This window comes from Barbus barbus (assembly GCF_936440315.1).
Source record: "Barbus barbus genome assembly, chromosome: 23".
NCBI lineage: Eukaryota > Metazoa > Chordata > Actinopteri > Cypriniformes > Cyprinidae > Barbus > Barbus barbus.
In genome coordinates this window covers 11,611,524-11,624,553 of record NC_136751.1, presented here as the reverse complement: position 1 = coordinate 11,624,553, position 13,030 = coordinate 11,611,524, and the positions used below count along the sequence as shown (strand labels likewise).

The following is a 13,030-nucleotide window of genomic DNA, read 5'->3' as shown; positions in this document are numbered from 1 at the left end:
AAAATAAATTACAATTTGCCCTGTAGCTGAAAAATAGTAAAATACCCTTAGGACGCTTCTCCTAGCACTAGCACCCCGAACTCGCCAGTGCTGTACCCACCATAACACAGAAATAAAAGGTTCAACACTTTGTATCACTGATCCTTCTGCTAGGAGCAGCATAACGTGGAACATAAGTAGTAACTCTGCTCGGTACTCCCATCAACAGACGGCTAATCACAATAAGTGTAATTATCAACAGCCTATGATAATAACCAAAATAACCATGGATATCGATATTGTATCGGATTCCTCTAGTATTGCCGGCTATTTGAAAAAAGAACAAAACATTTTTTTATAAAATAAAATAAAATAAAAGCAAAATAATTTTGGAATCCACACCGAACAATCCATATTAAGATTCATATGTGAGACGAGTTATTGTGTAAAGTCATTCAGATCCATCTCCCTCTAGACATTTATCTCAAATACCTTATCAAACTTGAGAGGGGAAAATCCAGTACGTGACAGTTACTTTAGATTCGTGTCCTTTATTTTGCTAATGAAGTTTTCTACCTCCGCTGGACTCTCGAAGATGCATTCTCGTCCTGCATGAGTGATTCGTAGTTTCGCTGGAAAGATGATTCCATATCTGATGTCCATGTCTTTGAGTTTCTGCTTCACTTCGTAGTATTTTCGTCTTTTCAGGTGTGTTTCTCTGGCGATGTCCTGAAAAAACTTCACTTCTCTTTCATCGTATGTGATTTTCCCCTTTACGCGTATGGTTTGTAGCACTTTGTCTTTGTCTTTTGAGCTCAGAAAGCGCACAATGAGTATTCTGGGGGTGTTTCGATCACGGCGGTCCTGTAGTCGGTGAGCTCTTTCAATGGTTATCGGGCCGGAGAATTGATCAGGTCCCAGCACCTCCGGGAGCCATTTCTCAATAAAACCCACCGCGTCCGAGCCCTCGACGCCTTCAGGTAGGCCAACGATGCGCACATTATTACGACGACTTCTATTTTCCTGGTCTTCCAGTTTTTCTCTAAAAGATTTGACCTGTTGTTGAAGAGTATCTACAGTGCGCTGTAATCCAGACACCTGGTCCTCAGTGTCGCTAATCCGTTGCTCCGCCGTTTCCAATCTGTTGGAGATTTCCTTGACTTCTTGTTTAACCTCCTGTATTCCGGACAGAATTCCTGTTAATTGGACTGAGAAATCCTCTCTCATGCTTGTAATTGCGCTCATAATGTTGCTTTCTTCCTTTTTACTAGTATTTGCGCTGGGTTCTTTACTCTCGTGCATCGCGTTAGCTGGGTGATTAGCTGAGTCTGCATTTAAATCGTCTTGGTTTCCTTGTTTCTTCTTCAATGTACGCGATGTCATTCTGTATAGATGATGCTCACACAGATATTAATAGAACTGTTCAGTTTCAGAAATTAAAGTGGCTGTTTAAGGAAAGATATTGCCGAATGTTGTTGGAACGTGGAAACGTACGTCTGTTCAGCACGCCGCCATGTTGAATCTTTAGAATAAACCTTTTTAAAGACAATTGAGTGAGTTTGTCTCTTACATGGTGAGAATGATTTTAATTTTCCACAACAACACACACTTCCAATACAAATTTATGTTCAAACAAATTGAAAAGTTAATTTTGCATCCAATGAACCCTTTAATATATCAATATTTTGGTGCAGTGAGCTTTTCTTCTATCCTGACAAGTCCCTCAGTCCCTGCTGCTGAAAAACAGCCCCACAGCATGAGGCTGCTACCAGCACACTTTACCTTTGGGATGGTACTCTGCAGATGATGAGCACAGCTGGCTTCAACGAAGCAGATTTTTTTCTGAACTCTTCCACAGATGTGTGGCTTGATTCAAACCTGTTTCTGAGCTCTACAGGCAGTTCTTTTGACTTCAGGGCTTGGTTTTTGCTCTGATATTCATTATCAGCTGTTAGACCTTTTATTAAGATACAGTTGGGCAAAAAAGTATTTAGTCAGCCACCAATTGTGCAAGTTCTCCCACTTAAAAAGATGAGAGAGGCCTGTAATTTTCATCATAGGTACACTTCAACTATGAGAGACAGAATGGGGGGAAAGAATCCAGGAAATCACATTGTCTGATTTTTTAAGAATTTATTTGCAAATTATGGTGGAAAATAAGTATTTGGTCAATAACAAAAGTTCATCTCAATACTTTGTTATATACCCTTTTTTGGCAATGACAGAGGTCAAACGTTTTCTGTGAGTCTTTTTCACACGGTTTTCACACACTGTTGCTGGTATTTTGGCCCATTACTCCATGCAGATCTCCTCTAGAGCAGTGATGTTTTGGGGCTGTCGCTGGGCAACACGGACTTTCAACTCCCTCCAAAGATTTTCTATGGGGTTGAGATCTGGAGACTGGCTAGGCCACTCCAGGACCTTGAAATGCTTCTTACGAAGCCACTCCATTGCCCGGGCGGTGTGTTTGGGATCATTGTCATGCTGAAAGACCCAGCCACGTTTCATCTTCAATGCCCTTGCTGATGGAAGAAGGTTTTCACTCAAAATCTCACGATACATAGCCCCATTCATTCTTTCCTTTACACAGATCAGTCGCCCTGGTCCCTTTGCAGAAAAACAGCCCCAAAGCATGATGTTTCCACCCCCATGCTTCACAGTAGGTATGGTGTTCTTTGGATGCAACTCAGCATTCTTTCTCCTCCAAACACGACGAGTTGAGTTTTTACCAAAAAGTTCTATTTTGGTTTCATCTGACCATATGACATTCTCCCAATCCTCTTCTGGATCATCCAAATGCTCTCTAGCAAACTTCAGATGGGCCCGGACATGTACTGGCTTAACCTGTTAGCCTGCACCAGAGCGACCTCGCACTGAACGCTCTTTGTTTGCATGTGTCATTGTTTTCTAATAGAATAAATGAAACGGGACAAAGTTAATCTTGTCAAACTCTATATCATTCTGAGGGTCTAAGCCTCAAGCATCGACGACAGATCGCTGTTTTTCGATGGAAAGCTTATAAGGAATGAGTGGCACAAATTTGCTACATTTGTGTAAGCAGTACACATCCAAACACGCAGAGTAAAAAAGCCGTACGTACCTTTATCATTGTAATAACGAGCCACAAACGCGTCCACTGCTGAAATCCCAGTTTAGTTAGAGAGGTAAGGGTCCACAGAAAAACATCCCAGCGAGCACTTTTAGTCCAGCGAAACAATAACGTTGTAATAAGGATGAATATTCCTTTGTTTACGTTTCATTTCTTCAGAGAGTTATTGTTCGCATCCGTTATGGAATAAATTACGCTCAAAAACAGCGTCTTGGTGGTAAAAAAACAAAACGATTTTGTAGAATACGGTCTTACAAACATAATGAGACCGTCTACGGAAAAAAAAGTCTCAGAAAAGCGGAATATAGATTATTTGAATTTGGCGCTCCCTCCTGCCGGCAGTGACGCTTCTGTGACGCACGCTGTCATCTGAGCGGGGCATAACTTAGCGATCTGCTTTATCCATAAAAAACTGTTTTTTTTTTCTTCTACATTTTTTATATGTGTGTGTGTGTATTGTGTGGGGAATGTGGCCGTATCTGCATGATTATAATCTGTATGGACGCACATCAGCGTGTTTATTAGCGACTCTATGACGGCTATCATTGTGATTCATTGATCAGCTATTATTGATTATATGGCCCATCTGTTTGATTATAATCTGAATGGAAGCACATCAGCGTGTGTTTACTGACTCTATGACCATGTCTGGCAATATCACTTCACGTCTGGCAGTGATATTTATCATTGTAATAACGAATAACGAAGAATACTTCAGTATACATACTATATACAAAGCATTTTTTTCTATTTTTTTTCCTTTTTTATTACTCAAATAATTATTTTAGTATTTTTTAGTGCTCAAATAAATCTGTCTATTATTTTATAATTGAAAAACTATGCAGGAACATGTATAATGACTAAAATAGCTTGTATAATTCTGCAATCCATTTGGTGGTTATTTTTCCTCAAACAGGGGGGTGGGGGGACTATAAATAGTTTCAGAAAAAATATTGCAGGAATCTCATTTTTCATGGTATCTTCTTCAAATTTGAAATATGAACTGATGAGACACATGGCTTTCGATCCATTACTTTTCTGGATTGCTCCAGGACTTATTTCATGTATTTGTATATGAAATAAAAAAACATTCAGTGTGGAAAAATATTTTTCAAGGCACGTCAGTGTCTATAACTTTTATCTTTTTGAGCATTATCAACTCTGGATGATAGATAGTAAAGCCCAGAGTCTCTTCTTTCCAAAGATACCTAATTTGTTTGTGTAAGCACACTTTGTCACAAACTGTTACCATTTTAATTCAGGTAGGTTATTTTCACCTGCGAGGCCCTAAATGGGGTTGAAGGTTAAAGTGTTAAGCAGGGGGACACGTCTGGCACTGCAGGATTTGAGTCCCTGGCGGCGTAGTGTGTTACTGATGGTAGCCTTTGTTACTTTGGTCCCAGCTCTCTGCAGGTCATTCACTAGGTCCCCCCGTGTGGTTCAGGGATTTTTGCTCACCATTCTTGTGATCATTTTGACCCCACGGGGTGAGATCTTGCGTGGAGCCCCAGATCGAGGGAGATTATGAGTGGTCTTGTATATCTTCCATTTTCTAATAATTGCTCCCACAGTTGATTTCACACCAAGCTGCTTGCCTATTGCAGATTCAGTCTTCCCAGCCTGGTGCAGGTCTACAATTTTGTTTCTGGTGTGCTTCGACAGCTCTTTGGTCTTGGCCATAGTGGAGTTTGGAGTGTGACTGTTTGAGGTTGTGGACAGGTGTCTTTTATACTGATAACGAGTTCAAACAGGTGCCATTAATACAGGTAATGAGTGGAGGACAGAGGAGCCTCTTAAAGAAGGAGTTACAGGTCTGTGAGAGCCAGAAATCTTGTTTGTTTGTAGGTGACCAAATACTTATTTTACCGAGGAATTTACCAAAATCCTACAATGTGATTTCCTGGATTCTTTCCCACCATTCTCTCTCATAGTTGAAGTGTACCTATGATGAAAATGACAGGCCTCTCTCATCTTTTTAAGTGGGAGAACTTGCACAATTGGTGGCTGACTAAATACTTTTTTGCCCAACTGTATGCCTTTCCAAATCATACCCATTCAATTGAATTTACCACAGGTTAACTTCACTCGAAGTGTAGTAACATCTACAAGCAATATAAGGGTATGAATACTAATGCAATGGAATTATTTTAGTTTTTGTATTTTTAATAAATTTGCAAAGATGTTAAAAATTAGTTTTTTGTTTTACAATTATGGTGTATGGAATATAGATTTATGTGGAAAAAATGAATTTAAAGCAGTTTAATATAAAGCAGCAACATAAAACATGAAAAAAAATGAATGGGGTATGAATACTTCGCAAGGTACTGTAATTTCTATGAATTCTCCACTGAACTTGATCTGAAAAGCACTGTCCGTTTTCTTCCACGTGCACGAGTGTTAAAGGATTAGTTCACTTTTAAAAAAACTTTTGCTGATAATTTACTCACCCCCATGTCATCCAAGATGTCCATGTCTTTCTTTCTTCAGTTGAAAAGAAATGAAGGTTTTTGATGAAAACATTTCTCCATATAATGGACTTCATTGGGACCCAAACGGTTCAAGGTCCAAACGACAGTTTCAGTGCAGCTTCAAAGGGCTACCTTTTCAACGTAATTGCGTATTACGTGACGTCACGAACGCGCATCACAGAACAGAGCAAGGCGAGCATTTAAGTAAAGTAAAGTAAAGTCGTGACGTATTGTCAAAATTTGACCCATACTCGAAATTGGTGCTCTGCGTTTAACCCATCCAAGTGCACACACACAGCAGTGAGTAGTGAACAAATGCACACACACACACACCGTGAACACACACCCGGAGCAGTGGGCAGCCATGCTGCAGCGCCCGGGGAGTATTGTGGGTGGAGAGAGCGCTGGACATTCACTCCCCCCACCTACAATCCCTGCCGGCCGGGGACTCGAACCCGCAACCTTTCGATTACGAGTCCGACTCTCTAACCATTAGGCCACGACTTCCCCCGTTTGTGCATCTCCATTTGTGCTTATAAAACCCTTATTCATCGTCTGGTATCGTTTAAAGCCCTTTGAAGCTGCACTGAAACTGTCATTTGGACCTTGAACCGTTTGGGTCCCATTGAAGTCCATTATATGGAGAAATGTTTTCATCAAAAACCTTCATTTCTTTTCGACTGAAGAAAGAAAGACATGGACATCTTGGATGACATGGGGGTGAGTAAATTATCAGCAAAAGTTTTTTTAAAAGTTAACTAATCCTTTAAGGGTCAGAGCGCGTTCACTCAAGATCTGTCAATCATGGGATAATAACTCCTGCCATTATGCATGAAAAAGAAAATGAGAGAAACATTTTTCTATTCATGAAATATAAAAGCAAATAGACATGATTATGACAATATATTTTCTGTTTTATGCAGCTCATTTTTTAAATAAGAATAAAGGATGTTTATGACAAATGATAAGCAAGTTTCACGTTCAATCCATTATAAAACGTACAAAGGATGCATGTCTGTCTATTATAGAATAAAAATCCACTTCAGCTCTCAATCGGAAGTTATTACGAGCACTTGATAAATAATGGTTTAAAGTGGGTTTTATGCAAAAAAACATAAATCACATACATTTTCAAATGTAGCTTGATGCTAATTGTATCTCTATTTATATTTATTTTAAGATGTATTCTTGTAAGCATTATAGATTGTTTGTGTTTCTGGTGTAGAACCAAACTTTATTTAAATTAATTTAATGTTGTATAGGTGCATCTCAAAAAATTTGAATATCGTGAAAAAGTAAAATTTTTTGTAACTTATTTCAAAAAGTGAAACTTTCATATATTCTAGATTCATTACATGTAAATTGTCAAAAGTTTTTTTTTTTTTTTTTTCATGATTAGAGTCTTATAGTCTTATAGAGATACTTATAGTCCAAAATCCAGTATCTCAAAATATTAGAATATTACCTAAGATCAATCAAAAAAAGGATTTGCAAAACAGAAAAGTTCAAGTATGTTCATTTAGGCTCTTAATACTTGGTCGGGGCTCCTTTAGCACAAATTACAGCATCAGTTAGGTGTGGTATGGAAGCGATCAGCCTGTGGCACTGCTGAGGCACTAGTGAGCCTTCAGCTCATCTGTATGGTTGGATCGACTGTTTCTAATCTTTCTCTTAAAAATATCCCATAGATTCCATATGGGGTTCAGGTCAGGCATGTTGGGTGGCCAGTTAAGCACAGTATTATCATGGTCAGCAAAGCACTTGGAAGTGGTTTTAGCACTGTGGGCAGGTGCTAAAGTCCTGCTGGAAAAGGAAATCAGCATCTCCATAAAGCTTGTCAGCAGATGGAAGCATGAAGTGCTCCAAAATCTCCTGGTAGATAGCTGCATTGACTTTGGACTTAATAAAACACAATGGACCAACACCAGCAGATGTCACGGCACCCCAAATCATCACTGACTTTGGAAACTTCACACTGGACCTCAAGCAGCTTGGATTCTGTGCCTCTCCAGTCTCCCTCCAGACTCCAGACCTTTAGGGTAGAAAATTTAGGGTGTATTCACACCAGGAAAGTCCACTAGTTCACCTGCTTTGTTCCGGACCAAATACAATGCTGATTTTTTTTTTTTTTTTTGGTGCAGTTCGCTTTCACACTGCCCTTTTTGCAAGTGAACCAAAAATGTCAAACAAAACCACACATGTGCTAAGGTCATCCATTCATTGGACAGAAATTCTCAAGTAGGGAAAACAGGAAGTGCAAAAACAGGCTAATCATGGAGATCTTTCATAGTGCAATTTTTATTCTTTTACTTATTTGCAGTTATGAGATACACTCACCTAAAGGATTATTAGGAACACCATACTAATACTGTGTTTGACCCCCTTTCGCCTTCAGAACTGCCTTAATTCTACGTGGCATTGATTCAACAAGGTGCTGAAAGCATTCTTTAGAAATGTTGGCCCATATTGATAGGATAGCATCTTGCAGTTGATGGAGATTTGTGGGATGCACATCCAGGGCACGAAGCTCCCGTTCCACCACATCCCAAAGATGCTCTATTGGGTTGAGATCTGGTGACTGTGGGGGCCATTTTAGTACAGTGACTCATTGTCATGTTCAAGAAACCAATTTGAAATGATTCGAGCTTTGTGACATGGTGCATTATCCTGCTGGACGTAGCCATCAGAGGATGGGTACATGGTGGTCATAAAGGGATGGACATGGTCAGAAACAATGCTCAGGTAGGCCGTGGCATTTAAACGATGCCCAATTGACACTAAGGGGCCTAAAGTGTGCCAAGAAAATATCCCCCACACCATTACACCACCACCACCAGCCTGCACAGTGGTAACAAGGCATGATGGATCCATGTTCTCATTCTGTTTACGCCAAATTCTGACTCTACCATCTGAATGTCTCAACAGAAATGGAGGCTCATCAGACCAGGCAACATTTTTCCAGTCTTCAACCGTCCAATTTTGGTGAGCTCGTGCAAATTGTTGCCTCTTTTTCCTATTTGTAGTGGAGATGAGTGGTACCCGGTGGGGTCTTCTGCTGTTGTAGCCCATCCGCCTCAAGGTTGTGCGTGTTGTGGCTTCACAAATGCTTTGCTGCATACCTCGGTTGTAACGAGTGGTTATTTCAGTCAAAGTTGCTCTTCTATCAGCTTGAATCAGTCGGCCCATTCTCCTCTGACCTCTAGCATCAACAAGGCATTTTCGCCCACAGGACTGCCGCATACTGGATGTTTTTCCCTTTTCACGCCATTCTTTGTAAGCCCTAGAAATGGTTGTGTGTGAAAATCCCAGTAACTGAGCAGATTGTGAAATACTCAGACCGGCCCGTCTGGCACCAACAACCATGCCACGCTCAAAATTGCTTAAATCACCTTTCTTTCCCATTCTGACATTCAGTTTGGAGTTCAGGAGATTGTCTTGACCAGGACCACACCCCTAAATGCATTGAAGCAACTGCCATGTGATTGGTTGATTAGATAATTGCATTAATGAGAAATTGAACAGGTGTTCCTAATAATCCTTTAGGTGAGTGTACTAACGCAATATGAAGAAACTTATGAGCATCATATGAGACAATGTCATATAATGTTGTAATAAGACTTGCTGAAATTAAAATCTGTAGATATAAAATACATAAAGCGTATCAAAATTTTAGTTTAAACATTTAACCTAGATAAATGTGCGATATTAGGTGCATATCCAGTCGTTTGTGCGGAGAGTGGAAACTGAAGCGCGGTTCAGGACATCAGTGGAAACAAATTAAATATGCCGTAATTGTTGCTCATAAAGGTAAGAATAATACATTGTTCGGAAATGCAAAAGGTTTATTTTTATTTGTGTGCACTCACATTATCAAGAAAACGTTGTGCTTTTCTAAAATAAAGAAAACTAATAGGATGCGCTTGCCGTTCCGGTCTTGAACAGGAGCACTTCATAAAAATGAACCAAAACTCAGTGAATATTGAGAGAATGAGCTTTATTGGCCAAGTATGTTTACACATACGAGGAATTTGTTTTAGTGACAGAAGCTCCACAGTGCAACAGAAAGACAGCGACAGGACAGGACAAAGATAATAAAATAATATATATTATTAGTACATTGCCTATATCCAAATAGGCAATGTACAAAACAGCAAAAACACAATCTATAATATAGACAATTATGTGTGTACAGGTCTGATATGTGCAAATTTGAAATGAAAAAATAAAAAATAAGTAAGTGTGGTGAATAAATAATGTATAATAGATTTGTGTGTTCTGCGTTTATTGTCAAGTGTTCATGAGATGGATTGCCTGAGGGAAGAAACTGTTCCTGTGTCTGGTCGTTCTGGTGCTCAGAGCTCTGTAGCGTCGATCCAGACGTAACAGTTCAAAGAGGGAGTGTGCTGGATGTGAGGGGTCCAGAGTGATTTTACCAGCCCTTTTGCTCACTCTGGATGAGTACAGTTCTTGGAGAGTGGGGAGGTGTTGTACCAGTGATTCGCTCAGCAGTCCGGACAACCCTCCGTAGTCTTCTGAGGTCAGATTTGGTAGCTGAGCTTAATCAGACAGTTATTGACGTGCAGAGGATGGATTCAATTATGGCACAGTAGAACGGTTTCAGCAGCTCCTGTGGCAGATTGAACTTCCTCGTCACCATCCTGAATGAGGCCGATCAGGGTGGTGTCGTCTGAAAACTTCAGGAGCTTGACAGAGGGGTCTCTAGATGTGCAGTCATTCGTGCAGAGGGAGAAGAGCAGTGGGGAGAGAAGGCAGCCCTGAGGAGCTCCAGTGCTGTTGGTGTGGGTGTTGGATGTGAATTTACCAAGCTTTACTAACTTCTGCCTATCTGTCAGGAAGCTGTTGATCCACTGACAGACGGAGGTGGGGACGGAGAGCTGTGTCAGTTTATTCTGAAGGGTGTCCGTGATGATGGTGTTAAAAGCGGAGCTGAAATCCACAAACAGGATCCTCACATAAATCCCTGGTCTGTCTAGATGCTGCAGGATGAAGTGCAGTCCCATGTTGACTGCATCATCCACAGACCTGATTGCTCTGTAGGCAAACAGCAGGGGGTCCAGTGATGTCCTTTAGATAAGCCAAAACCAGTCTTTCAAATGATTTCATGGCCACAGACGTTAGAGCCACAGGTCTGTAGTCATTAAGTCCAGTAATTTTGGGTTTCTTTGGGACGGGGATGGTGGTGGAGCGTTTGAAGCATGAGGGGACTTCACACAGCTCCAGTGATCTGTTGAAGATCTGTGTGAAGATATGGGCCAACTGGTCAGCACAGATTTTTAGGCAGGCTGGTGACACACCGTCTGGGCCTGGTGATTTCCTTCTTTTGTTCTTTCTGAAGACCTGGCATACATCTTTGCTTATCTGAATTGGAGGTGTGGGGGAGAGGGGGGTTGCTGGAGGTGTGAATGGTTGTGTGGAGAGGTGTTAAGGGGACTTCAACACTTGGGGACTTGGTTGTGTGGGGTGATTTTTCAAACCGGCAATAAAACTCGTTCAAGTCGTCTGCTAGTTGTTGATTCTCCAAAGTGCTGGGGGATGGTGTATCACCAGTTATCACTTGTAACTGGTGATATGTTTCATACCTTTCCACACTGAAGCAGAATCACTGGAAGATAATAATTTTCCTTAGACATGATGAATATATCTGTAGAAAGATTTAAATTACTACAAAAATAAATAATTCATATTCAAAAACTCTTTCATTATAATCCGTAAAGATGAATTTCTTTCTAAAGAAGTGTCCAATGAGGAGATGGCGAGAAATTATTTTTAACTTCACCTTTGTGACACTGACTCAGAACACACTAGTTTATTAATAAATAATTCAAATATCTCCTTACTATTTCTGAGTGTGCTTTCTGCAATTGGGTCGGATAGAGGCCGGTTCATATTCACACCTTAAACGAACCGTACCAGAGTTTGTTTGGAAGCGGACAGAGACCACCTATTCAGCTGGGTCTCAGTGCGGTTGTTTGGTGTGTGCACCAAAGTGCGATTGCTGTATTCACACCTGCCCAAAAGGTCTGCACCAAGAGGGGAAACGAACTTGAACCAAATGGTTCAATCGAACCAAACAAGACAGGTGTGAATACATCCTTACTTTTATCTGAAAATAGGACTTTGGACCACTGAGGAATAGTCCAGTTCTTTTTCTCCTTACCCCAGGTAAGACGGGCATCTGACATTGTTTCTTTTTCAGAAGTGACTTGGTAGCCCTTTTCCTGAAGACGTCTGAGTGTGGTGACTCTTGATTCACTGACTTGAGCTTTAGTCCACTCCTTGTGAAGCTCTCCCACGTGTTTGAATCGGCTTTGCTTGATAGTATTTGCGGTCATCCCTGTTGCTTGTGCACCCAATTTCTCTCTTCCAGTCAACTTTTCATTTAATTGCTTTGATACAGCACTCAGTGAACAGCCACCCCTTTCAGTAATGACCTTCTATGACGTACCCTCTTTGTGTCAATGATTGTCTTCTGTACCATTGCTAAGTCAGCAGTCTTCCCCATTATTGTGGTTTCAAAGAACAAGAGATATCCGGAATTTATATTGTAGGGATGGTCATTTAATGAAACTCAAATGTAAATATGAGTACACATACATATAAGTATGTAAGTATAAATATTCTAATATTTTGAGATACTGGATTTTTGACTTTCATGAGCTGTAAGCTCTAATCATCAAAATTAAAACAAAAAAACGGATATGTTTTACTTTACATGTAATGAATCTAGAATGTAAGAAAGTTTCACTTGAAAAGAACTTTTTCAAGATGTTACAATTTTTTGAGATGCACCTGTATATTGAGCAGTGGCCCATATACTAGATACAAAGCTGAGGAAATTTACATCCCTTGTCGGTGCCACCTAGCATGCAGGCGTGAATTAGCAGGAGGCGATCAATCATTTCACGCTCGGTGTGAAAGCGCCGTTCAGTGGCGATTCACGTTGCTTTTTTATATTGCGGTCAGTGTGAAACAGCCTTTAGACTGTTAGTTTTTGTCAGCATAATGATTTTTTCTAATACGCAGTGGTTTCTTGGTCCATAGGTCTTAACAAATGACTAGTTCATACAAAATCTTTCCAAATCTTGGTACACACCAAGCCAATGTTCGGCAGTTGGTCAACTTCGGGCCGATGCCGAACAATGGTCGGGCAATTTTGTTTGGTGTGTTCCACTCATAGGCTCTCGTCCGGCTCACGTCGGCAGTAGTTTGTCCGGTTCAACATGTTGAATCAGCGTTGAGCCGTCACGGACCGTCAGTGAGAGCGTGAACTCTGATTGGATGTTCAGTTTAGTGAAGGAGTCCGTGCAGGAGAATTATAGCGAAAGTGATGAAAACAGGCAGGTAAATGAAGGCTGTTTTTTTATGTGACATGATCTTGCCTAAGCATTCTAATATTCAAATGTTTTCATAACAACATGAACTGCTTAAAATAATGAAAGTTATCAACGTTACT

At 40.5% G+C, this 13,030-nt stretch overlaps 1 protein-coding gene across 3 annotated transcripts in view; it reads right to left on the bottom strand.

The window, feature by feature from the left end:
• Positions 1-13,030, bottom strand: part of LOC306842606 (CD151 antigen-like) — a 72,966-nt gene that overhangs the window by 21,304 nt on the left and 38,632 nt on the right. The gene's annotated exons all lie outside the window — the stretch shown is intronic.